Source organism: Equus caballus, chromosome 3, assembly GCF_041296265.1.
Source record: "Equus caballus isolate H_3958 breed thoroughbred chromosome 3, TB-T2T, whole genome shotgun sequence".
In the NCBI taxonomy this organism is placed as follows: Eukaryota; Metazoa; Chordata; class Mammalia; order Perissodactyla; family Equidae; genus Equus; species Equus caballus.
The window spans coordinates 100,991,239-101,016,820 of NC_091686.1; the positions used below are offsets into that span (position 1 = coordinate 100,991,239).

General features: G+C 36.5%; 1 protein-coding gene and 1 long non-coding RNA gene across 16 annotated transcripts in view; one reads left to right on the forward strand and one right to left on the reverse strand.

The window, feature by feature from the left end:
- The window catches only part of PCDH7 (protocadherin 7), a 397,198-nt gene that overhangs the window by 359,753 nt on the left and 11,863 nt on the right, over positions 1-25,582 (reverse strand). The gene's annotated exons all lie outside the window — the stretch shown is intronic.
- Positions 3,341-10,290, forward strand: LOC138923487 (uncharacterized). Its single transcript, XR_011437150.1, has 3 exons — positions 3,341-3,469; positions 7,105-7,136; positions 10,156-10,290. It is a non-coding gene; the product is annotated as an uncharacterized lncRNA (long non-coding RNA).

Consider the following 25,582-nt stretch of genomic DNA (forward strand, 5'->3'; position numbering starts at 1 on the left):
GTCTCTGTGTAAGACACACAGTTGATCTGTAAAAGGAGAGAGAAGAGTCAAAACGAGAGGCTGTCTCAGTGAGTTGTGGTTCTCGAATGTGCTTGGTTGAGAGGGCTATTGGAGTCATTGCCTTTTGAGGAATGTCATGGTATAGTGAAGTATTAATTTAATTTAATTAAGAAAAAGAAAAGTTTTGCATATAGAAAAATTAATATATTAAACTTGTTCAATATAAAATCATGTAACAAGCATATGGCCCTGCCAGAAAAAAAGGCCCAACTTTTCCCTTAATATTACAATAAAAGTTTGCTGGATGTTTATTCAATTTGTGTGCTTTATTCTGTCACGTGCCAGAATCATCAAAGTGGTAACAGGAAACAGAAACATAAGCAAAATATATAAAAGAAAAACCTAAAATTGAGAAAAAATACATGCATTAATTATTTTTTTCCCATACAATTGAAAAAAAGAAAGGCCATTAGTATTTTACTTTAGATAGAGAACAGCTCAGTCTAATTTCCAAATACTATCAGAACCATGAGCCATCAGCAAGAAGAGATACAATCCTGATTAGGAGGTGAAACCAGCAGATTCTCTCTGCTATAGTCCAACAATGGTCAACAACTTCCCTGGGAAGTGGAGAGAACTTGGGACAAGGAAACAAGAATCCTGGGAGAAAAGAAGAGTCACAATTACGAGGAGAAGGCTGAGCTAGAGAAAGAAGGGAAGTGGATAGACAGTGGGGAGCTAAAGTTGACGAATGTTCTGAGCAGTAGAAGATCCCCTTCTGCCATTTCTCTCTCCTTCCTGTTTAATGTCTCCTCCCTTTAGTAAGAGCTGTGAAACAGACACCGTGGGAGGAATTTTGGCAAGGGAAGACCCACAAATATGTAGAAACACTGAAGAACACTGACCTTGAGAAAGAAACAATGGAACTTGAAACTTAACTATCATACTTCTTGAGGTATTTTGTGTTTTCAGTAATAAAAATTGTATATATATATATATACACGAATATATATATACTGTGTTTATCTATTTCCAATGTAGAGTGATGATTCCAATGTTTTGAAAGAAGAGTTTAATGAACAGATAAGTCTAGGTTTCATTATAAGGGGACTGGAGAATGGAGATCAAACTAAGAGAGTATAACCCTAGCCTTCTGAGCCACATGAGTTTATGACCAAAAAATAATATGTAGGATAAATCTGTTCTTAGAATGCAGGTTTGTGTATAAGAAATACAATGATGGTACTTTCTTAAATAATCTAGCATTTACTCATTAAATTCATTTTAAAAATTTCATTTAAATTAGATCATACTACTGTAGAAAAATACTTTGAAATCTATTATATATATGTATATATATACACTATATATTTTAATATGCTTATATTTCAATACAGCTAAGATAAAAATTTTTGCAATTTAATTTTTTCTCTTCACATAAATATAAACATCTGGCATCTAATAATTTAATATCCAAGCTCCATATTTTGACGCTTCCTAGAAAATAGGAACTTCATCTTTCTCTATAGAATACAGATTCGCATAAAGTTGGCTTTTCAATTGCATTTCTTTTGTCTTTCAAAGAACCTTTATTTTCAAAATTTCCTAAAAGCTGATCCACGCAATTCTAGGAAACTCAATATCCTCTGTTTTACTGTAAAAGTATATAACCTCAAAGTAATTATAAAATTGCAACAAGAAATCAGGATAGAGAATAAACAGAATGATTTCTGTACCTATCCATAAAGAAGAATGCTAACATCCTTGATATGATCACCTCAAAAACTTCTGTCAAAGAAATAAAACAAAAGGAAAGAAACACAGATACAAAAATCTGTCTATCTCAATGTACTAGAGTTTCTAAGAAATGCATTAGAATAATTATATCAATAACTACATCAATATTCTCTTCTTTGCAAGTTAAAACATATAAAAGAGCAATAACCAATCTACAGTTGTTTAGTCATCCCAGTGTGATGTCATACACTCCCAGCCATGCTTTTCCTCCTTTCTGTCCATTGATGCAGATACATACATTTTTCCTATCTGCTCTTTAGTGCTCACACAACTGTCATACTATTGCAGATGAAGATGTGGTTTTTATCTTTGTGAATATTGGCTGTCCTCAAATATATATGTGTGGGAAAATAATGGCACTATCAAGAGCCTTCAATGCAATTTTCAAAGCCAACATCACAAATTTACCACTGCTAACTGCTCATAACAGCACGTAAGATAAATGTTTTAAATTATATGCGGTATTCCACTTGTCTGCCAGTCTTCCAATGGCTTCCTCTGTCACTCAGAGTAAAACTCCTCTACAATCTAACCTCTGGTCCTCTCTGAACTTATTGCTAACACTTCCCCCCACTCGACTACTCCTTCTTTTCCTCCATTCTGGTCTCTGGTAATATGCCTCATCTGTCTTATGCATTTTTCTAGCCTTACCCTTGAAGTTCTCTCTGCCCAGAGAGATCTTCAATTCCCGATGGTTTCCTCCCTCGTCTACTTTAAGTCTTTCTCAAACAGCACCTTCTTTTTAAGGCCTTCCTTTATAGTCATATTTAAAATTGCAGCCCTCACTACCTCCTGGCATTTCTCATCTCTTGTTTCTGCATTTTTTTAATGGCACTTTGCCACTATCTAATTTTCTCCTTTGCTTATTTATATCTTATTACTTATCTGCATCCCCCTGGTAGAATGTAAGCTCCATGTGACAACAGTGACTTTTATCAAGGCTGTTCGTTGCTATAGCCCAATGCCTTGAGCACTGCCTGGCAGGGAGCATGTTAAATACATATTAAATGAAAGTTTGCTATTTGCATTCATTAATTTGATCACTCAAACCATTCTATAAGCTTTTATTGAGAGCCTACTATGTATGGGACATTGAGTATTCAATGATAAATTAGACGTAATCCTTTTTCCTGAGAAGGTCACATTATTGCGGGAATAGGCATATAAAAAGTTAATTGCAATGCAAAGTGATTAGTATATGTTGAATAAAGCCCAAAGAAGAAGAACAACTCATTTTAGCGTGGGAGGTAGGGAAATCATTGCATAAGAAGTGACATTTAAGCTGAGTCACTGAGTCATCAAATATACGTATGTTTCTGAGGAATGGAGAAGGATCAAAGGACATTTCAGACAGAGGAAGAGGAGTGTACAAAGGCCTCCAGCTGATAAAAGCAAAGTTCCAGTGGGCAAATAGCAAACAGCTTAGTGTGGCTAGAGCAGAGAGTACTTGGGAAATTAATCAAGAATCAAAGACGGATTAATTCACTTGCTAAGAATCTTTTTCCTCTGCTAATCAGTCTTCCCTTTATCCTACAGGATGCCCCAGAAGGTTTTACACACAGGAGCAACCTGGGTGATCTAGAGGGCAAGATCCATTTTTTTGGAATGATAACTCTGAAGGCAGCGTGAAAGGTGGATGCTCTGTGGATCAAAGCCCAAAAGAGAAGCAGAGGTGATGCACTGGCAATAGAGAGATAATGAGTTCAGTTTGCACATATTACATTGAGACTTGAGAGACACAGAAATACAGAAACCAATTGTCATTTGAAAACAGCTCTTCTGGCAGGTGGTGACTATTAAAATAAGCAATGGAATCCTTAATAGAAGCTTTGAGGATACAACATTAAGGGATGAAAAAGATGGGGTAATGTTCAAAGAGGTAGGGGGACACCCAGGATACAGTGAGAGCTGTTATTGTAAGCTCTGAGGGTAGAGCTTTAAAAAAATCATGGGCCAGCAAAGCTGAAAGGTCCGAACCTCTCAGTCAGAGGTGACTTAGCAAGGACAGTTGTAGAAGGGGGTCAGAGCATAGACTAGACTAGTGAGCTGACAGCCAAAAGGGAAACGAAGAGAGGAATATAGTGAGTTAAAGACTCCATCTTACAAATGGAGGGCTATGAAGAAGTTGGTACTTTTTAGAATGTTAGAGATCAGATCTTATTTATAAGTAGAGAGAAAGGAACTAATGGGGAGAAAGAGATTAAACATAAGACATTTAGAGAATGATTACTAAAGCAGTATTTTGGGAGAACTATAGAGGGTGGCATGACGTACACTGATAAACTTCAGCAATTATTTGTAACCAGACACAGAAACATAAAAGGTAAGAAGACGTAATAGAATCTGGAGTGTCTGCATAACGTAATGGGTAAGCTCAAGGTCTCTAGCATCAGATGCTACAGATTCAAATTCCATTTTCACCACTTGCTAGCTGTATGACATTGAGCAAGTTACTTAACTCTACGTGCCTCAGTTTTCTCATCTGCTCGGTGGCAGACGGTAACAATTCCTGACTCGTAGGGTTGTTGTGAGGAGTCCATGCGTCCGTCCCCTCTGTGTAAAGCTCTTAGGACAGCGCGTGGCATTACTTAGTTGCTATGTAAGTATTTGTTGAGAAAATAACTTAGGAGGGCAAGGATGTTTTGAGGGTTCAGGTCTAGAGGCCTCTCTTTTTTCTAGAAGCAGCAGAGACGAAAGAGTGTAGAGAGTGAAAGCAGATTTCAGGGTCCAACAAGAAACTTATTTATAACAGGCTTTCATGTGTAAACTCTAGACAGAAACAATTATAGAGAGACCCAAATTGTGGAATACTCGTCATAAAATTTTTAAAAATATATTTTACTATATACACATATGTATATACATAAATTGCTTTCAGAACCTTATTTATTCAAAAAGAGAGATGCATCTGCAATTTTAAACACTTGGGTTGTTTAAATTTCTAAGATCAAGCACAATTGAGCTTTATGCCTCCATTAATATCGTAGAAGATAACAAATTCTGTGAAACGCTAGGTGAGGCCTGTGACTAATGTTAAACAGAGAGAATCACAGAGCCCTATGTTCTAGCCCAGCTCTACTCATTAACTATACGATCTTGGGCAAGTTATGAAACCCTGAGCCTCAGTTTCCTCACCTGAGAAAACAAGCATAAAAATAATATCCAACAGCACCCTAAGAATGACATGACCTGCTCAGTCTAAACACACTTGGCAGCGTTCGGTATATGATAGATCCTCCATCAACGTGGATTTCCTTAAACCTCAGTATAAATAAAATTGTTGACGCCATCTTCACACCACCCAACAATTATGGACACTCATCAGAAAATCCTGACCACCCATCTATTTGTTAAACTATGCAGTTAGACAGTGTCAAAAAAATACATATGGGTTTCTAAAGCGCTGACTTAAAATATTTAAATACCAAATCAAGTCGGAGATAAAATACTAAAATCCTTTAAAAGGGTATTTGTATGTCATATGAAAAATGATGAATCTCTTTAAATGTCTTACATACTTCCCTGAATAGGATTATCTTGTGACCTTCATTTTTTTACAGCAATAAAAGTACCTTGAGCCTGACAAGACTTATTGTTTCCAACTAATGCCTCCTGCATTGGGTGTGAATTTCATTCCCATTAGCACCTTACAATTTAGGACCTTTAATTCTTAACTTTTGCAAGCACAAAACACCTTGGACCCCAAACAATCTAAAGTAAATCAATATATCATGTTTTCTGCAGAAGAAAGGGAAAATAATAAAGCAGCTCACATCACCCGCGCTGCTTGAATATGACAAACTCCTTCCCTTTCATTTGATAAATGACTTGGGAATGTTCTGCTGCTTGCCTGATACGGAACTAAACTTATTTCAGGACATGTTCTAATGAGTCACGGTAGAGGCTAATAGCAACCCCTGCTACTACTGCCTCCTCCTTCCAGAAAAAAAACTACCTAGCGTTTGCAGCAAATCTTGAAGGCTTTGAGTGAATAAGAAGGGCCTAACTGCTTTGAGGAGATTTAAATTTAAGTTAACACCAACTGCCCAACCTGACTCCAATTTGACAAGCCTAGGTGTAGAAATTCAATGGATCTTACGAAAATGTATTTCGGAAGCACGTAATGTTGTTATGTTAGGTGGTTTCTATTATCAGTAACGCTTTTGGATAAATCAAGGTTTTATCAGTGAATTTCAGGGTAGTCAAATATAAGTCAAACTTTATTTCAAATTATAGACATAATGATTTATCTTTTCCAATACAATTCCTTATTTATGCGTGCAATGAAATCAGAAAGCACTGCTAATTACTCCTTTGGGAGGAAGACTTGGAAGAAGTTACTTCACAATTTTTTTAAATTCATCACGTAGGTAATAATTTTTACGTCTTCATTTCAAAGTAGAATGGAAGGGACATGAGAACAGGAACAGAGCCCAAAAGACTGCAAGTATTTAATAAATATTTGTTGAATGATAGAAGAATCCATTTGTCCTCTAACAGAGCCTAAAAGAGGTCATTGCCATGGGAGCTCAGCTCAAACTTGGCCTGAATCCTGTGTCAAATAGTCACAGTACACAGAACATCATTTTGCATGGTGTGCTGCTTCCAGTCCCCGTTGTACTAAGTATCAGCCTGAAGAAATGTCTCAAGTCTGCCTACAATGTACCTTCATACATCAACTTCGCAAAATTTGTGATTTATGTGAAAATGTACTTCTTATATGATTCTTGCTAATTTAACCATATTACCACTCAGAAAAATATGCTGTTCACAGATTACAGCAATTGCATATAAACTGAGGGACTTTCATTCTGTTTCCTTATCAATAAAAGAGAGAGTTGTAAAGGTTATCTCTCTCTTTACAGTTAAAGATACTTGAAGGGAAATGAGATATGTACCAGAAATAGAAAGAATTTGTACAGAAGAGTTAAGAGAAATGTTCTGACCTTGTCTTTTATAGCGCCCATTACTGTTTATAATGACTTTAAAGACTTGCCCAGGCATGATGCTGACATTTATGGTATTTTATCTCCCATACCAGCCAGCTGAGAACTTTTCCACTTTCACTAACATATTTTAATCAAAGATTCCTGGAATCTAAACATTTCTTACTCCTTTCAGAACTTCCCAAAATCCATGACCTCAAGTTCAAATGTTCCCATTTTGAAGCCTTAATATTTTTAATTGGGTTATAGTAATATGTCATTCACTTACCCCTTGGAGAATGAATTACCATTTATTTAAATATCAACAGCATATGTGGGGTCAAAAATCTTTATTCATGTAATTTGTCCCATTTACTTCCAGGTATTTTTCACCCCAAAACAAGAAACCTAAAGGTAAGAAGAAGACAAGAGACTGGTTGTGGAAGGATCTGGTCGAAGTTCCTTCTCCAACTGCTGCAGCCATGAGAAATCACAAAGATTCTGACCCTTACTGAAAGACAGCAACTCAGGAAGGTTTGCAAAAAGTCAACAAAACAAGAATCCACATCTTCTAATATTCACTTGCATTTTTAACATTCCTCTCATTCAGATTAAACAATAGCTTTGAACATTTATTATATTGAGAAGTGGAAATATTGAGGTTAACTACTCAATTGTAATGAAATTTTCTTTCAAGGTTCAGGTTCAAAACTACATAGAAGAGACAGCAGGTAGTTGCTGTTACCCCCTCACTCTTGTCATCAACCCCTTGGTTTGGAGATGCATTGGAAAAATCAATGGGCAAAAAAGTCAATCAGTATGAAAAACAGGGTAAAGGCGGCAGCTGGGAAGAGTGGAAGAGGAGGAACTACCTAGATATACTCTTTTTCTTCAAAGACAATCATGTTATTCCAATTTTATCTCTAATATTGATTAGAGAACAAACCATATTCTACCCTCAAAAACCCTTTTGGCCACAGGCTTACTATTTTAAATTGGAGAAAACTGTATTTTAAAAATGGTAGTGGGTAGGAAGGAAACTACATGGCAATAATATTTCTTTTAATTTTACTCCCCATATATTTGCTCCAGCAAATGGGAGATATACAAGTAAATATCCTGTGAAAAAATATATAGCCCTACATAAAGATATTACTGAACTGAAGCGCCTTCAAAATCTAATTGTCTAGCTGATCATGAAGTCTACAATGTCAATTCAAAAACATTAGCACGCACATACAAAGCACAGTGCTTAGTTCATAGGGACACAGTGATTAATAAATTTTATAGAGACGAAGAAAAATATGTGTATTCATATTTAAAGAGCATTAAACTTAGGGGCATCCACATAATATAAAACTTGAATTTCAATTTTATAGCTTACAAACTTTCCTTGAATCTGTTCCCAACTATGATTATTTCACAACTTTCAAAAAGATAATGATATAGAAAATATTTCCCAGTGTATTCAAGTGAGGATTTAAGGACGGTTAATCTTTGAGAAACAGAAGAAAGACTCTTATTCTCAAAATATTCTGAGATCTTTGATCCTATAGCACTTTAATCAGAATAGCCCAGCAAAGGACATTTATTAAGTGCTATCACTTTTGAACATCAAAATGCCTCAGTAAAATCTTCACTAAATTAAGCTCACTCAGAAATAATTGAATCTGTACACCACCAATTTTAAGGTATTATTTTAAAAGATTTAAATTTAAAGACAAAATTCTGAATGCTTCTTACCACACAAGGGTATAGAAGTTGGAAATATTTTTTTAATTAAGTCAGTTTGAACTAGCATCACCAATGATCCTCAACTGCATTCAAGTTACAGTTCCAATATCTTAAGAGTACACACAAAGTCCATGGAAACAGAAACTCTACCTTATTTCATCACCCATTGTTTCCACTCCATCACAAAGGACACCTCTAGGTCTTGCACTAACTGTTTCCGTTTCCCTGTCCAGGAAGCACCTACTTGTCCTTGAAGACTCTGTCAAGGTCACCTCCTCTGCCAGGGCTTGCTACATCCTAGGAACAGTTACTATCTCCCTTTCTCTTATACTACTTTATACATAAACGCTCCAAGTGTTGTAGTAGTTTGTTTATATGGCTGCCTCTCCTACTACACCCAAAGCTGCTTCCAGAGTGGGCATCATTTCATATCCATTTTTTGTATCTTCTCTGCTTGGATCAGTACCTGGCACGCAGCACATTCTCAGTTACTTGGTAAATTAATGAATGAACTGAAATGGATAAAGGCATATAGTACAAAAAGACAAAAGCAGACGCTTACTACGCTTTAATATGGTGATCAAACACAAAATATCTCTGGGGAAGAATTAATTTACAGAGTATTTCTGATTTTTCCTTCTCTTCAAATTTGTACCCATGGTTGACTTTTCCGCTCTGCATATAGATGAACCTATCCACAGAATCATTCCCTCATGGGCTCAGAGTTGAATACTAATCTGAGACGGTGATTCATGGTTGGGGTTATTTACTTTCCATTTCTCACCTCCCCCTGCAGCATACACCTGTGCTGTCCACGCTCACCCTTATCCACCATGATCATGTTCTATGCCCAGGAGGTTGACTAAGAGGGGTTAAATTCACAGAATCCCTTTCTCTCTGGCTTATGGCTGGGTTTGGCCAATGGGAATTTCTGGCCCAGACTAAAAAGAGGGAGAAGAAAGAGGTCAGAGGATTTATTCCTTGATTCCTGGCCTACCAGGCCATTTTGGGCAGCCCTCCCCAAATGTGCTCTTCCTTTCTCAATCCATTAACTTCTCTCTCTCCCCTGTTGTCTTTAGCCTAGGAGTGGAACAGAGTGGCTATTACTCACAATAGGTCAGGGTCTCTCTGCTTTCGCATTAGTGACATTTTGGGCATCATATTTCTATCTTGTGAGGAGCTACCCTGTGCCCTGCGGGATGTTTAGCAGCATCCCTAGCATCTACCCAATAGATATAAATAAACTTTGTAAAGCAACTTACAATTTATAGATTACTTTCACCTATTTAATCTCCCTTGAGTGCTAGAATTCTATAAATAGGTGTTATTAAAATACATATTTTTACAGATGAGAAAATGAAACTCATGGATATAGGAACTAATAAAACTCCTACAGAGTAACAATGATATGTACAGAACTTTTTATATCCAATTCATGATCTCGTTTCATACTGGCCTTGTAACAATTTATTGAACAGCACTTCCTTATATTACTATTTGCCTAAATGCCAGTGTTTCATCATCAGGGTTACTGAGTTTCATATGAAGTGGAAGAGTCATAATGGAGTTCTCTGGGTATTATATTAAATGTGAGTGAAACAGTTAGTCATCTATTACCTCTTTTCTTCCTCTTAGAAGAATAATGTTGCAGGCATGTTGTACGGTAGTGCCCCCTTATCTGTGGTTTCACTTTCTGCAGTTTCAGTTACCTGTGGTCAGCCGTGGTCCAGAAGGAGATGATCCTCCTTCTGATATACCATCAGAAGGTCACTAGTGGCCTAATGCTACATCACAATGACCACATCATTCACCTCCCTTCATCTCATCACATAGGCATTTTATCATCTCACACCATCACAAGAAGAAGAAGGGTGAGTACAATATAATAAGAAATTTTGAGAGAGAGACCACATTCCCAATTTTTTACTAAAGTATATTATTTACTAAAGTATATTATCATAATTTTTCTGTTTTATTATTAATTATCATTGTTAATCTCTTACTGTACCTGATTTATAAATTAAACTTTGTCATAGGTAGGTATGCCTAGGAAAAAACAGTATATATAGTGTTCGGTACTATCTATGGTTTCAGGCATCCGCTGGAGGTCTTGGAACATAGCCCCTGCAAAGAAGGGAGGATGACCTATATTGACAGTTAGAATCCTCTTCAAAGATAATGCATTCTGGACCTCTTCTACAAAAATGCCCACCAGGATTACAATAGAAAAACAGACTAACTCCAAGCATGCTCATGTATCTAATCATTTTATGTGAAATCAAGAAAGATGCTTAATGCATTTCAGAGTTGCAGAGACTACCTCTATCTTTCCTCCCCTCTGCCTGTCGCCATGATGAAGTAGAAACCCCAAATGTATTGTAATTTGCTCATTCAGACAGAGACACAAACTGCTATGAGACTTTAAAAAACTAGTGATGTCAGCACATGTGTGCTGTGAGAAGTTTGGACATCAGAGAAGCAACAAATAAAGTCTCCATTAGGATCTCAGTGATCATTGATTGATGGGAATTGGTGAGACCAAACTTTTCTCCAGAGTGACCATTTATTTTTATTTTTATTTCTTTTTCTTTTCCTTTGGAAGGGGACACTATCTTGGATTTACTATCTCCAAAGAAGATGTATATGGGAGTGAACTGAGGAAAGTACAAATGGTCTTTTCTAATTCAAAATATATCCTTTCCTCTATTGATAACTACTAGTCCAATCATGGTTAGTGTGGGCTCCTACAATAAAAAAATCTTAAAATATGGCAGTTAGAGAGGAATTATGACCAGTGCCAGATATAATTATATCTTATTGCCATCAAGCTGGCTCTACCATCATGTTGTCCCTTCAGTCACATCACCATCAGGCCAAGTCCTAGGGAGCAAAGACATTATCCTCTTTTGATTTCCTGTATGTCCCAAGATCTGAGTATCCATGATTGCATTTAACCCTCACAACACCTGTACAGGGAAGACACTGTTATTCCCAAGTTATGGATTAGGGTATTGAAACCCAAAGAGGAATCAGATCTACTCTAGCTCAAGGCTAGTCTCACCCTTTCATTGTCTCTGGTTGGAGCAGGTCAGTCAGACCCTATCTAACAACATACTATTTGTACATAATAGGCACTTAATAAGTTGCATAAATAGTTTGTAAAAGTTGCTCCAGTGTTATGCTCCTAGTAAAGCAAAGAATGAAATCACTAAATTGGCAATCACATTATTGGTCACATCTCAAAATATCTGACGGCTCATATATGAAAGCAAACCTTTCATCTTACCAAAAACATGATCACTTTAGCTTTTTTTATCCCTAAATTTTTTCAAATACAAATAGATTGTTTTGAGGGAAAAGTAAGATACAGTAAAAGTAGTAAAATATTTGGTGATAAAATAAAATGTTGAGATTGCACAGGAAAAAAAGTCGCAGTGCAGACTGCCCAAATAATATGCTGTGGTTATCAAATTTTTGGAATGTTTGCCTATCAGACCTTCAGTGAGCAGAAATAATGACCCCCCAGAGATATCCACATCCTAATCCTGGGAATTTGTAAATATGTTACCTTGCATGGCAAAGAGGAATTAAAATTGCAGATGGAATTAAAGTTTATAATCAACTGACCTTAAAATAAGGAGATTTTCCTAGATTATCCCAGTGGGTCCAATGTAATCAAAGTGTCCCTGAATGAGTGAGGCAAACGAGGGAGAGTCAGAATGATATGAAAGAGACTCTACCAGCCATTGCTGGCTTTGAAAATGGAAGAAGGTCAAGAGCCAAAGAAGTCAAGCAGCCTCTGGAAGCTGGAAAAGGCAAGAAAACAGTTTCTTCCCTCGACTCTCCACAAAGAAACACAGTCCTATGAATACATTGATTATAGCCTAGTAAGACCCATTTCGGACTTCTGACCATCAGAGCAATAAGCAATAAATATTTGCTATTTAAACCACCACATTCATGATAATTTGTTACAAGGGCGATAGAAAACTAATGCAAGAGTAAAGTAAAGCCTGGAAGACACCTGGAAAATTCTGGTTAGATGCATTAGCCAACATCCCATAGGGCATAAATCAAAGTAGCCTGGTTGTATAGTAGCACAATGCCTCCATTTTCTTAGATGCAGGTCAACGTTAACTATATAAAGCATACTAAAATGATTTATCATTACACAGATGGTTTTAGCCAACACCTCTTTAAAAATCATAATATAAATTACCATAATGGAGAATAACTCAAAAATGCATTGAAATACTTAAAGTTTTAAGGCACATCATATATCTTGTTCGAATGATTAATTATACTGCTCCATTCTGAGTCATGAAAGAATTCACCATGAGACCACTGGTATAAATGCCCCAGTGATAAAAATGACCTGGACAACTAAATCTTCAAAGCCCACTGCAACAAACATTGATTTACGGCTTATTAGACTCCACCCAATTAAAAACTTGAAATGGAAAGAAAAGGAGCAGGAAAAAAAGAATGAAGGAAGGAGGAAAGGAAGAAAGGAAAAGAAAAAAAATTCTTCTCTTTGATCAGCCACATTTAGATAGTCGAAAAATAACCATTGTTAGCTGGAATGTTTTGGCATCAAGGCAATTTCTAATTCCTACAAATATTTGCTAGTAACAATAATATATTAAACCACTAATATTCACCAGCAAAAATGTACTTTTAACTGAGTATCCCAGTTGATGTGTTAGCTCAAACCAGTGCCTGAGAGAATTATACAGAGATTCTGCAAGGTTTTGTAGAAAGAAAATTGGGTAGATTTCAGGAATAGTTACTGAAAATAAGGCCTCAGGAGACTGGAAAAGTTGGCAGCATAAAACACTAGAAAAGAGAGATGCCAAAATATTAAGGCGAGGATTGCAACCAAGGCTAGCTGCACTGTGGTGCCCATCCCAGAATATCTACCCCTCCCTTCATGTTGCAGGCCTTACACCTGAAGCCAATACCCAGAAAATCAATCTGATTGTTCTTCCAACAAGTAACCTCCTTGAAGGGTCTTTCAGCATGAGGCTAGACAAGGACATTTTTAAAATGTGGCCCTTCTGCCTGCTGCTTCTTTTTAGTACTTTTCAGAAATGATAGAAATATAACTTTGGATTTTTTATTATCATCTAGGTTAGGGTTATCAGTCTCTGTTATCTCCTGGGGTGAATGGCTTCCAGATCAAAATTTATCCTAGATTTAAAAAAGAATATTATCTCTTTAGAGGAAACAACTATATACTATATACTATTATTTCATTATTTCATATATTATTACATATATATATCAAACGACCTGAGTTTGGGCCCTAAGAGGCTATACCACTACAAAAGGAATACCTTACTGCCAACTGGACACAAAACCAGAGGTCTACTGTGAAGTGATACCTTTAAGAGATCAAGGGACCAAGAATGAAAGAAAAAAATTCTACCAGGATTGCTGTGTCTCCAAACGTTTTCCTCTGTACCCTGGATAATGTCTCCTAGGAGTCCCTTTATTAGAAAGCCTCACATCAGGGCTTTTTGTTCTTCCACAATCCTCCATGAATAGATATATAACTTGGAGAGGCAATATCTTAAAAGCTGTCATCAACCAGTCACTTAAGCAGGATTATCTGAAAGCCAATTGTTAACAAGTACCAGTGTTAACAGAACACGTGATAGGCACTAGGGTGAAAAGGAGAGCACCAGGAGAAACAATAAGCACCTAAAAATAATTAGAAATTGCAAAAAAACTCATTATGATTTTTCTTGACATTTCCTAGGGCTATAACACTTTTGATAATCAATGCATAAAATAAATACAAGATGTAAAAATACAAGGTTATATGACTAATATTTTTAGGAAAATATAACTTATGACTCAGATGAATTGTTGTATTTTTCAAAAAGGTTGCCTCGAGAGGATGTAAACATTCCAGTGATGTCGCCACGATTAAAAGCATCTTGATAACTCCTCTTCTGGAAATCGCTTCACAGCATGTGTCCCTTTTCTTTCAATCTCTTCATTGATAGTAATAGTTCCCAATTGAAGGTGGTTTGACATCAGAAAATTACTAAAAGTCATTCCGAGCCAAGTGTGAAGAATTCAGAGTGAACAGTTAACAGTGAATGAGTTCAGTTTTTGGTCAAAATCACAGAACAACTAAAAAGCAGTGAGATTAACTGTATGGCTCATTAACCAGTATGAATCTTAACAAACAAAGAAGAAATCCATTAGAAATCCATAAATAGCAGAAACTTGTTGAAACGTTGGGGTGCAGAGAAACATTCCAACTTAGCTCCAATGAGAACAGACAATGCCCTATGGCCAAGGTTGCAAGACTGACACAGGACTGACGCAGGAGAAAGAAATTAAAGCTACATTATAACTTTTTTGGGAGGTAATTGTCAATTGTCAACCTTCCTAGGAATCGGTAAGTCCTCCCCAGGGTACCTATAGCTCCCATTATAACCCTTATATACTATATCATAATTATTCCTTTACAAGTCTATCATCTCCACAAGACTGTGAGCTCCTGCTTTATATTCCTAGTGCAACGGGACACCAATAATTGGGGGTTCAATAGAAGGAATGTACAATGCTCATTTGGACATGTGACCTCCGGTAGTCTTATTTAAGCTCCTTCCTTATTTAGAATCATATAAGTTGCTGGGGACACATCTTAGGCAAACTTCGAGTTCCACCTTTGCTTTCATTAATTTTTAGATATTTTATCAAGGAATATTGGAAAGTTGCTGATAAAAGAGAAAGTCTCAAATTTGTTTGTCCCTTACAGCTTTTTCAATGCAGCTGGGATCCTGAAAATTTCAAAAACATTCAGTGTTTAAAATATTCCTATCACTTAGCTGGTTGGTACTTACTGACATCTGATTTCCTCTGGGATAGTGAGAAAACTCAGCCTCCTGGCGGGAAAAATAGAGCAAGTGTAAAGCTTTACAGGATGCTACTAGGGGAAGAAATGAGCAACACATCCGACTATCATAAACTGACTCTACCGGAGAGGATGCTGAAGGATCAAGGGGAAGCGAGGATGCCTACAATGCGATGTCTTTTAGGAAGATTGCCAAGTGCAGAATGTCTACTTTGCTAAAGTCATTATTCTAGCAATCTTCTTCCACAACTTGAAGTCTAGTGAGACGGTTAATATTAATTTTTCTGAACGCAGCTTTCAAATATGCCAGTATGCCCCCCCCACACACATTTCAATGCTCACTAAACTGGTTTATTTTTTCAGCTTGCAAAGATGAATGTATGACTGTTTTAAGCCTTAAAGTAATTTTAGCTTATGAGGATATGTGTGCTCATGTGTGTGCGCGTGTGTGTATGAGAGAGAGAGAGAGAGAGAGAAAGAGAGAGAGAGAGGAGAAGCTGAAGGAGCACAGGACTTTGTTTTATTCTCTAGCATTTTCCTCAGGGCTTGATATGTTTTTCAGAGCTTTTCAACTGTAAGTTTAGGGGGGAAATGTAGGCACTCATGAAAGTACAGAAAGATACAACTTCCTCTCTATATTCCCTTAGTACTTTTATTTTTTACTATCTTTTGCCTTTGATGAAAAAGTCCCTCCCCCACCCACTTTTTTTTCAATTATTCAATAAAGAGGCCCAGCAAGAAACCATCTTAAATGATAAAAAAGAAATAAGTCAAACATTTTTTGGACCCCTGAGCAAAATCCTTCATTTTTTTCCTTTTGTAAACTGAGACTTTCCTCTCTAGTTCTGAAGCATATTTTTTTCTTCAATAAGAAATTTATGCTTTTACTCAGAGCAACACAATAATATGTCTTCAATTCTCCTCCACGGATGAGTGGTAGGGATAAAAGGACAACATAATGCTGCTATTTTTGGCAAAAAAATATTCTTTTTTTTTTAAATTAGTTCTTCCAGACAAATAGGTAGCTTCAGCTTTGACATCATTACTTCATTTTTACTTAATTTTCCTCCATCTTCCCCAAAGAGAGTTTGTTTACTATAACATGTAATAGAAATTACGTTCATCAACATTCAATGTTTCACCGTTTGATTTTTACAGTTTCTTACTTTTCCCATGGAGTTTTGAATACATCAGAAAAATGAGATGAAGAAAAGATGAGTGATCTGCTCAGCATCAGAGATCAAGACCAAAATAAATCTTATAAAATTGGCATCTGCCTCTCAGCCAGGATTGAACCCACTAATGCGGAGGCATATTATATGGTAAGTCATGCTTTTAAAAGACGTGAGGATCTCTCTGCATGTCAACGTCTTTTTATATGAAGCAGAATGTGATGAATAATTTCTTTGGGATACTAAAGAAAATCCAAACAAAATTCACCGCTCAAGTGGCAGCACGCTTTTAGTCTTTACTAAAGATCAAGAAAGCAACACATAGGTCAGCTCTGAACACAAGATAAATTGCACAAGTATACATGACACAATAATTAAGCCTGGGAATAGTGCAAGATTTCCTTTGTTTAGGCTTCACACAAATAACTTTCAGTTTCTTTGCATGGCATCTCTGTAGGCTGAAATGCAGAACTGAACATTTCTGATGTAGAGTAGAGAAATACATACAGACATATATATGTGTAGATTACAGAAGCACTACATACGGATTAATTTTTTTGTAAGCAATGTCCACGCTTCCTTCACAATGTGCATGCGCTATCTTACCAACTGTAACGTGACATGGTGGAGACATGAGGCACTTTAAGTCCTTCAAGGATGTAACTCATCTAATGATTAACAAACAGTATTACAGATAATATTGGAAAGCATAAGCATTCAGTAAGACTAAGTTCTTCATTAAACCTTTTCTCAGGCTAAATAGAGCAGTTCCGTGATTATAAATGCTAATTTGCCATTAGGAGTCCCTGCCTAGCGCTCTAGCAACGACTGTTTTTGTTTCACAAAGGACAATCAAAAAGTTCAAAACTAATAGCCATGAATTCTCAAGACTACATAAACATGCATTTTTATTACTTGTTTACTGTGTAAAGCAGGTATTCATACTATTTATTACCCGGGACTGAAAACAATTCCTACTTGCATAAGTAGATACAGAAAAACTTGCGGGGTGTATCCAGGAAACATTTTGCTAGAGTGATAATAAGATACATAGACTGACTCACTGATTTCACCAGATTTTTACAGTGTGGTTATGCAAAACACACTGCATTCTTTATCTTTTGTACTCTTTTTTCCCTTCCTGAAAATGTACCAACAAATACCAAAGTTTATAGATTCATAGCTATTTGTCCATTTTCAGATGCTAAACTTGAACAGCTTTTCAACTTAAACTAAATTGTTCCATCCCCTACTTTGCTTATAGTCTACTGACCTAGAAATTTTAGAATGTATTTATGATGCCCATACTTAGTAGGCCAATTAAAACACTGACTAATTTCCAGAGTAGTTTGATTTTTAAGTCAGTTGTCTCCAAAGAGGAGTTCAACTTTTAAGAGAAAAGTAAAGAGGTGCTGTGTTAGCTCTGTAAGAATTCAAGGGAGGCCTGGAGGAGACTGGTTGGGTTCTTTATCACTTTATCATACTTTCTCTCCATTAACAGGAAATAATTGCAATGCTGGCAATATTTTTAACACCTATTGTTAAGGAAACAAAATTCTACAAATTCTTAAGTGGACTGTGGAAGTAATAGGCTCAAAAATTTGGTTCGCTGGTTTTGAGGCTTAAAAATTTTAAATCACTCCCAAAATACAAAGATCAACTCAGATCACAAATATACAGAGATTTTATACAACAGAACCCAGAGTTATATTACAAAGATACATATTTTGGGACATTGCTTCAGTTGAATAAACATCTTATAATGAAAAGTGTCATCAACACATTAAGAAAATCCTACCATAGCAAAAAATTAGTACATCATTATTTTCATAAAGAATCTACTTCAGACGGGTTTTGACGGTCCCCATTTGCACTTTAGGTGATTTAAAATGTGTGTCATAAAGAAATATATTAAAAGTTTAAATAAAGAAACAGAATGATAATATATTTTAAGAGAAAAATTGTGAAATGACATAGGTCGTATTTTAATTGAATGTTTAATAATGAGCACCCAACTTAAGGAAGACCGGAATAAATCATGGAAAATCTTTTGTAAGGAATTCCCTTTCACTTTGCTTTCTTTCAAATGTTGTGAATGCTTAGGGGAAAAAAAAACTCAAGAGAAAAACATATCTAGTCACAAAGTGTACGTTTTAAAAATCTTCTAGTTAAAATTTTATTTTGTATAAAAAGGCATTTCCTGTCCCAAATCAAATGGCAATCCACACAAAATAAAGGTTTTTTCCTAGTTGTATTAATAACATGCATACCAGATTATGTGAATACTGAAAGAAAAGAAGAATATTAAAATAAAATTACCAAAAAAAGGAAAAGATATATTTATGAGGTGTTCCCCAAAGCACAGAATGGGTAGAGAGAAGACGACGAAGGGATACTCGTCTACTACTGTCATCCACGTTCTCTTCTTTTGATTTGCACTTTGATTAAGGTTTAAGGTGGTGCTATCAAAAAAAATTGGAGTGAGTGACCTAATTTCAAGAACATAGTAAAAGTTATTAAAATAGGAAGGTTGAAATATCTCTGAAGCCTTTGACAGAAGCAGGTGAATCTAACTTCATTCTCATAGAAATAGTAGGCTATAAAACAGACATGTTCCCTCCACTTCACATACATAGAGTGGTTGAGAGTGTGACCTCTGACGCCAGACTGTCTACACTGGAATCTCAGCTGCTTCACTTTACAAATTGTATGACCATGAGCAAGTTACTCAGCTCCACCGTGCATCACTTTCTTCATCCACAGAATGAAGATAATTATACTTCACAGGGTTGTGGTACCTATTTATTGAGTTAATATATGTAAAATATGTTGACTAATGCCTAGAATATAGCGTTCAATGTAAGTTTGGCTATTATTATTTATGTATTATTCCACCAAAGTTGAAATTCCATAGGGGAAGAGATTTTTGTTCATTTCTGTTATTGCTGTTTCTCCTGTGCCTAGAACAGTGCCTTGCACGTAATCACATCATTGGCATAAAACGGTCACTCATTAAGTATTTGCTCTCTGAACTGTTAGCTGTATTACCTCTCTGTGTGTATTGTGCATGTATAAAGATATATGCATATATATCATATATGCATACATGCAGACTAATTTCTTTTTAGAGGTAAACATTAAAGAAGAAGGCAAGAAGTTTTAGTAACACAGTAAATTTTAACATTCTTGACCTAATAGCATGTGCGTTGCTTTGGAAAAAATAGGCATTACCATCTTTTGTTCCTAATGCCCTACAGAAATGCCATCTCTGTCTCTAAAACTGATTCTCATGTTCAACAGTTAAATACACTGAAATGCAGATTTCGATGCAATAAAAAAAAGCCTTTAAATTTGTGCCATAATTACTGCCACTTCCCTGAACAAAAGAACTGATTAACTTGCCATTTTTAATACAGGGGGTCAAATGTAAAATTAGCTTTAGAAGCATAGGAAGGTACTTCTCAGGAAAAGTCTATTCAGCTGTTATGCTTGGTTGCCTAGAAATTCTGACCCAAGGACAGAAGGGAAGGCCTTCCTCTTCCCGACGTTGATGAGTTGATCCTGTATCACCCTAACAAAATCATCACTTCATACTTCCCATTGGACACATACAGAGTTCCCAGGCTACTCATTATGTATTTTATCACATGAATTTTTAATTTTAGTAAGAAAATAAAAAGGTACTGTGGAAAAAAATCCTCGGTCTGTCCATGGATTTCTGTCATGATGCAAAGTGTATTGCATGCATACATAATCACAGTTGATGAAGAGTCAATCAGAGTGTGGAACCAGCCTCAGTTACAAGTGCTTGGCAGCTTCCATATGCCATGAGAAATCAGACCCACTGGATCTTTGTCAGACCAATTATGCCACTGTGCATGAAAATCCACTGAGACTGTCCTCTGAAAAGAGGGATTATTAACCTACATTATTACTGTTTCAACAGACTCCCGCCCCACTTAACTCCTACTGCTTTTCATTTGGAAAATGCTGAAAATATACTATAAATTTAAGACTAAATATTAATATCATCACATCAGAAATCAAATTTGTTGGCACCTTGATCGGGGCCTTCCAGCCTCCAGAGCTGTGAAAACATAAACTTCTTTTGCTTAAGCCACACAATCTATGGTATTTTGTTCTGGAAGCCCTAGCAAGCTGATATAGGCTCTCTCTTCTAAACCTGCTAAGAATATACAAGCAGGTATTAGGGACTAGAACAAAATGCATTCAGAAGCCTAAATATGAAAATTAAAATCTATGCTTTTGTCATACTATGCTGGTAAAAATTCTGAGATTTGGAGAGAGAAGTATGTTAGAGGGGAGTTGTCTGCAAGTAGCTTAAGGCCCCTTGCTGTACTAAGAGGGGACATAGGAAAGGTTCTGTTTTGCTTTTCCCCAGTTACATATGTTACACAGAGATAATAATAGTACCTGCCTCCTGGAGTTGTTAGGAGAAGTAAATAATATAATGTAGCGGACCCTTGGCAGAATGACTAGCACAAAACAAAAGCTAAATAACTGATAGCTGTTAATGTTAGAGGCTTGGCATGAAGACTGAAAGAAAGACTCCCAGGAAAGACTGCACGAAAGAAGAAATGACTGTTAAAAAGTGATGGAGTTTAAAAAAAGTGTCAAAACGGATAATATCAAACTGTCATAGCCTTTCTTAAACTACTTGCTTTACAGCATCAGCTCTTTCTCCTCCTTCCTCACCACTGATGAAAGGCACTGAAAGTTTGTCTGCCAATATCCAGTGCCTACTGGCACACGTGGGGGCACACACACTCATTTGCACCTTGATTGAGGATCAGCGTGACTTTGAAGAAATCAACCAGGATAAGAGATTGTCAGAGGCTTCAAACAAGTGGTTAGGACAATTTAAAAAAAAAAACAAAAAACTTTCTAACATAATAGATAATGAAAACACCCCAAAACTGTAAACGCACCTTAACAAGGGTTTAGAGAAATTCATAGATAACTAGAAATATGATCTTAAGTTGCGGTAGTGCTTTACAAAGTCCCAAATGTTTTATGTGACTCCATAAATTCTGTCATGTAATCAGAGCAGGGGTTATTATGTAAAATGACAGAAGATGAGTTTCAAGTTTCCAGAGGCTTCAGGACTTGAAAGGACTTACACAGGTCACACTGGCCAGTCAGTGACAGAGCCAGAAGGTAGATTTTCAGATTGCTTTATTCAGTTCATTTTCTATTTTGCCAGAGACCTTAGAGAAACGAACCAGTAAACAGAAGTTAGGCATTTCAGGGGCTCTAACCTAAAATTTCTGTAGCCTGATCTACCCTCTGCAATCAGAATTGAAAAGGAGGAGAAGTGTTAAAAATTCAAGTTTCTGGGCTTTAGTACAGACCTCTTAACACTCCATTTCTGAGAATTGAAATAAACTAGGATAAGAAACAATGACATGACAATAACGTGGTGACTATCTTGATTACAGTAGTCTAATAATAGTAGGGAGAAGGGGAGTACATTGCCATGCAGTGATTGTATGCTCTTCCTTCTTTTTTACTCCTTTGTTCTCTCTTTCTCCCAAAAGTATGGGAACAGAAAATGAATGGAAACAGAGCACTTGGACCTGATATTCTAGACTGAAAATCAAAACCAAACCAAAACAAAACACCTGGTCCAAGTGGGAGGAAGTGGATGTTCACTACTTTTTGACATTAATCTTGCAATCGATCATATTAAGCCATGACATTTAGTTGCATCCTTATGGTCACCAGGGCCCTGGACCAAAGTTCAAAGTCACAAACATGTGCCTTTGTCAGGCCTGAATATCCTTTTCTGATATAATCTCACCCTACCTCCCCACTCCTAGCTGGGGTTCAAGACACTTGGTGCCTTAACAGAGTTCTCAGTTTTCCAAGCTCCTGAAGGCTGCTCATCCTTCCTCAAGGCCCTAGTCAAAATCCCCACTTCTTCAGGTCTATGGATCTTTGTGAGGTGCTGGCCTAGTTATCTGCTTAAAGCAATTATACCAAGGTGTGCCAAAGACTGAAGTGAACTCCTTCAGAGGTTATTTGCAATTTAAAAGAGATGCTTCTTGGAACATTCAGCGTCCTCAGGAATGCTTCTGAGTTTCAAGCCATTTTTCAGCTCCCACCGCACTGTCCACCATTCCAAAGTAAGGACATATTCCCTCTCTGGACCTCTTTCCTTCGTAAACCAAGTACATGTTTCTCTTTACAGATAGACGAAGCAAGCTCTCACCTTTAAAAATGACTGCTCACCATGGGCAGTCAGAATGAAAATGGAAACATATCCCCTACCAGTGAGCATGGGTTGCACAGTGAATGAATAATATCCTCAAGAATATATAAATTAACACATACAGAGGCTCATGCATGTGTTTGGGCATACATGTATCTATTTTTCCCACAGATAAGGATCTCCAGAAAAGTACTGAAAACCCATATGTTTGCACGGTCTTTTTCATACCCCCTCACAATATATCACAAGTCTACGGTGCGACCAATACCTCCCTTACTTGCTTTAAATATTTCCTTTAGTTTAATCTTTTTTTAAGGGTTTGGTGTTTACAATACCACCAAGGAGAAGAAAGGAGAGGAAATCAGAGAATTGCTCATTTGCTACTGAAACAAGAGTCATACACCACACAGAGAAGACAGGGACTGGAGCCAACACAGTAGGTAGTCTTTTATCATGGAGACATCCTCCCAGCAGGGAAAGAAAATCACAATTAGCATGCTCTCAGAGTCTGATATAAAAGTGGCCACACCATAGTTCAGTGATCCAATGTGGATGGAACTTCAGGCTACCTACCACCAGGGCACAGGCCCTTTGTTTGTTTATTCAACAAATATTTATAAGCGTCTCTTATATGCTGGGCACTCTAATAGGCACTGGGAATACTATGATGGACAAGACAAATTTGGGGGCAGTCCCTCTGAGTTTCACATGTCCTTTGCCTTATTTATATGATTTTTCCTATCTATGAATATAAGGGCCTTGTTCTAGCCATCGTTTTAATTACACCCCAAAGCCTTGTACCATTTATTAAAGATACAGCAAATCAATAAATTCTTTATAAAATGAATGGATTAAAAAAATCACACATACTGAAGAAAAGTTACAGACAGAAAATTATTCTCAGAGAGATATTTCAAACTGGAATCACTTCCTAAGGAACTTGATAGTTTTTCTAGAGATGACCTCAAGAATAAAGTTAGGGTTAAAGTGAGTTAACGTAATTCTTGACAGGTTCTTTTTGTTTTAAATCACATATAGAGTTGCTGTTTACAAATCAGGTTAATTAATTAGATCTCTAAATTATACTCACAGCACTATTTTTTTTGGTAGTATGAAGTGCAGTTTGTGACTGGAAAATGTTTGAAATACTGGGCCCGTTCTAAGGAATTCTTTTGGGAAGATTTTCCCCAGATAAGTCTGAAAATATACTATATTCAAAAGCATAAATTTCACAACTTCCCCCTAATTCTTTCGATATGCTTGAATTCTGACAGGATATTTCTCCATAGACTTTTTAAAGTTCTTAAGTCAGTTCCATCAGAGGCATGAAAAAGGCTGCTCATTACTTCGGTTTCCTCACCTCAGAAATAATAATGACACTTTTCCTCACAGATTACTCTAAGGAACCAATGAGAAAACATGCATTCAACACTTTGAAGCTTAAGAAGCATGATGCAAATATAATCTATCATTGTTCTGCTCTATAATCTTTCTTGTAATATATTAATTTCATGAGAACAAAGACTTTATCTTATTATTTTTTGTATACCCAGGGCCAGTGCTGACATTAGATGTGTTAAAAGACAGAAACTTTACCTAAACTTTATCTATCACTAGCATTCTCATATTCCTCTTTAGATTTTGTAATGGAGACTGAATTATTGCCTTGTATAAAACAAAACCTCCAAACATTAAAATATATGGGACAATGGGTAATTTGTTCTGCGTCTGTCTCCATCTGTCCACAGGCACCTCCCTAAATGGTAAATTCCAGTAACCAAAAAAGAGATTGGTCAGGAGACCTGAGGTGGAATAACAGTTGGGAGGAGAAGGGTGGGGCAGAAGGGAAGTCTGTGTAGGGATAGACACCAATGGCGACATGTTCAAAGACTGGAAAAAAAAGGCAAGGGAATGATAATAGGCTTCTCAAAAGCTTGTTGCTGTTGATAAATGCTGCTGTAATAGCATGCTGTCCATCATTCTGATTCAGCTTAACAGTACACTAAAATCCTTGGGAGTGTTGGTAAGTTTTTTGTTTTGATTTATTACATTTTTCTAATCATCATCATAAACAGCGATAGTTTGCCACTCTAACAGTCTGAAGTGGTGGTTCTCAACCCTTTTCAACTGCTTCCAGTCACAAATTTTTTACATAGTAACCATGAACAGGAAGACACACATGCACACAAACACAACTGAAACTTGGATTGCACAAGACAATATTTACTCTTACTATATGAGTGATGAACTCGGAATGTTTCTGCTTTATTTCATATCTTTCTAATTGTGGTGAAGACTCACAAACTGATTCATATCCCAATAGTGTGTTGCAACCTAAGTTTGCAAAACGCTGCCTTAGAATGTTCTTCTTTGTGAAAGTCTTCATAAATATTCCCTCTCTGCGGTTACACATTAGATTATCCCAAAATTCTGGACTTCTTCCCCTCTATAATTTGTAGTTCCATTGATGATTTGTTACCAGATTCACTGTTTAAATATATTTAAGAAAGTTTGCTACTTGAATGAAGAAACATGACATTTCCAAGAAGCAGAAAATGGTAAGAGTTTTTCCCACCAGCTTCTTACACTGTTTCCTGTGCTCAAAACAAAATAAGAAGTTGAGGATAATTAGGTTTTATTCATAAATTTCACTATAGCCTCAGTGATGTGTCTGAAAATTTTCTTTTTTGCAAAATTAAATAACAGGCAATAGAATAAAAAGCCAAAAATATATACGTTAGAGGTTCACGTGGGTTAGAGTGTATTTCCTATCATTCCACATTTTAATGTTGTTCAAATATTTAGTTATTTTTCTTAAAAGGCTTTTATATTGGCAATGATTCACCAAAAG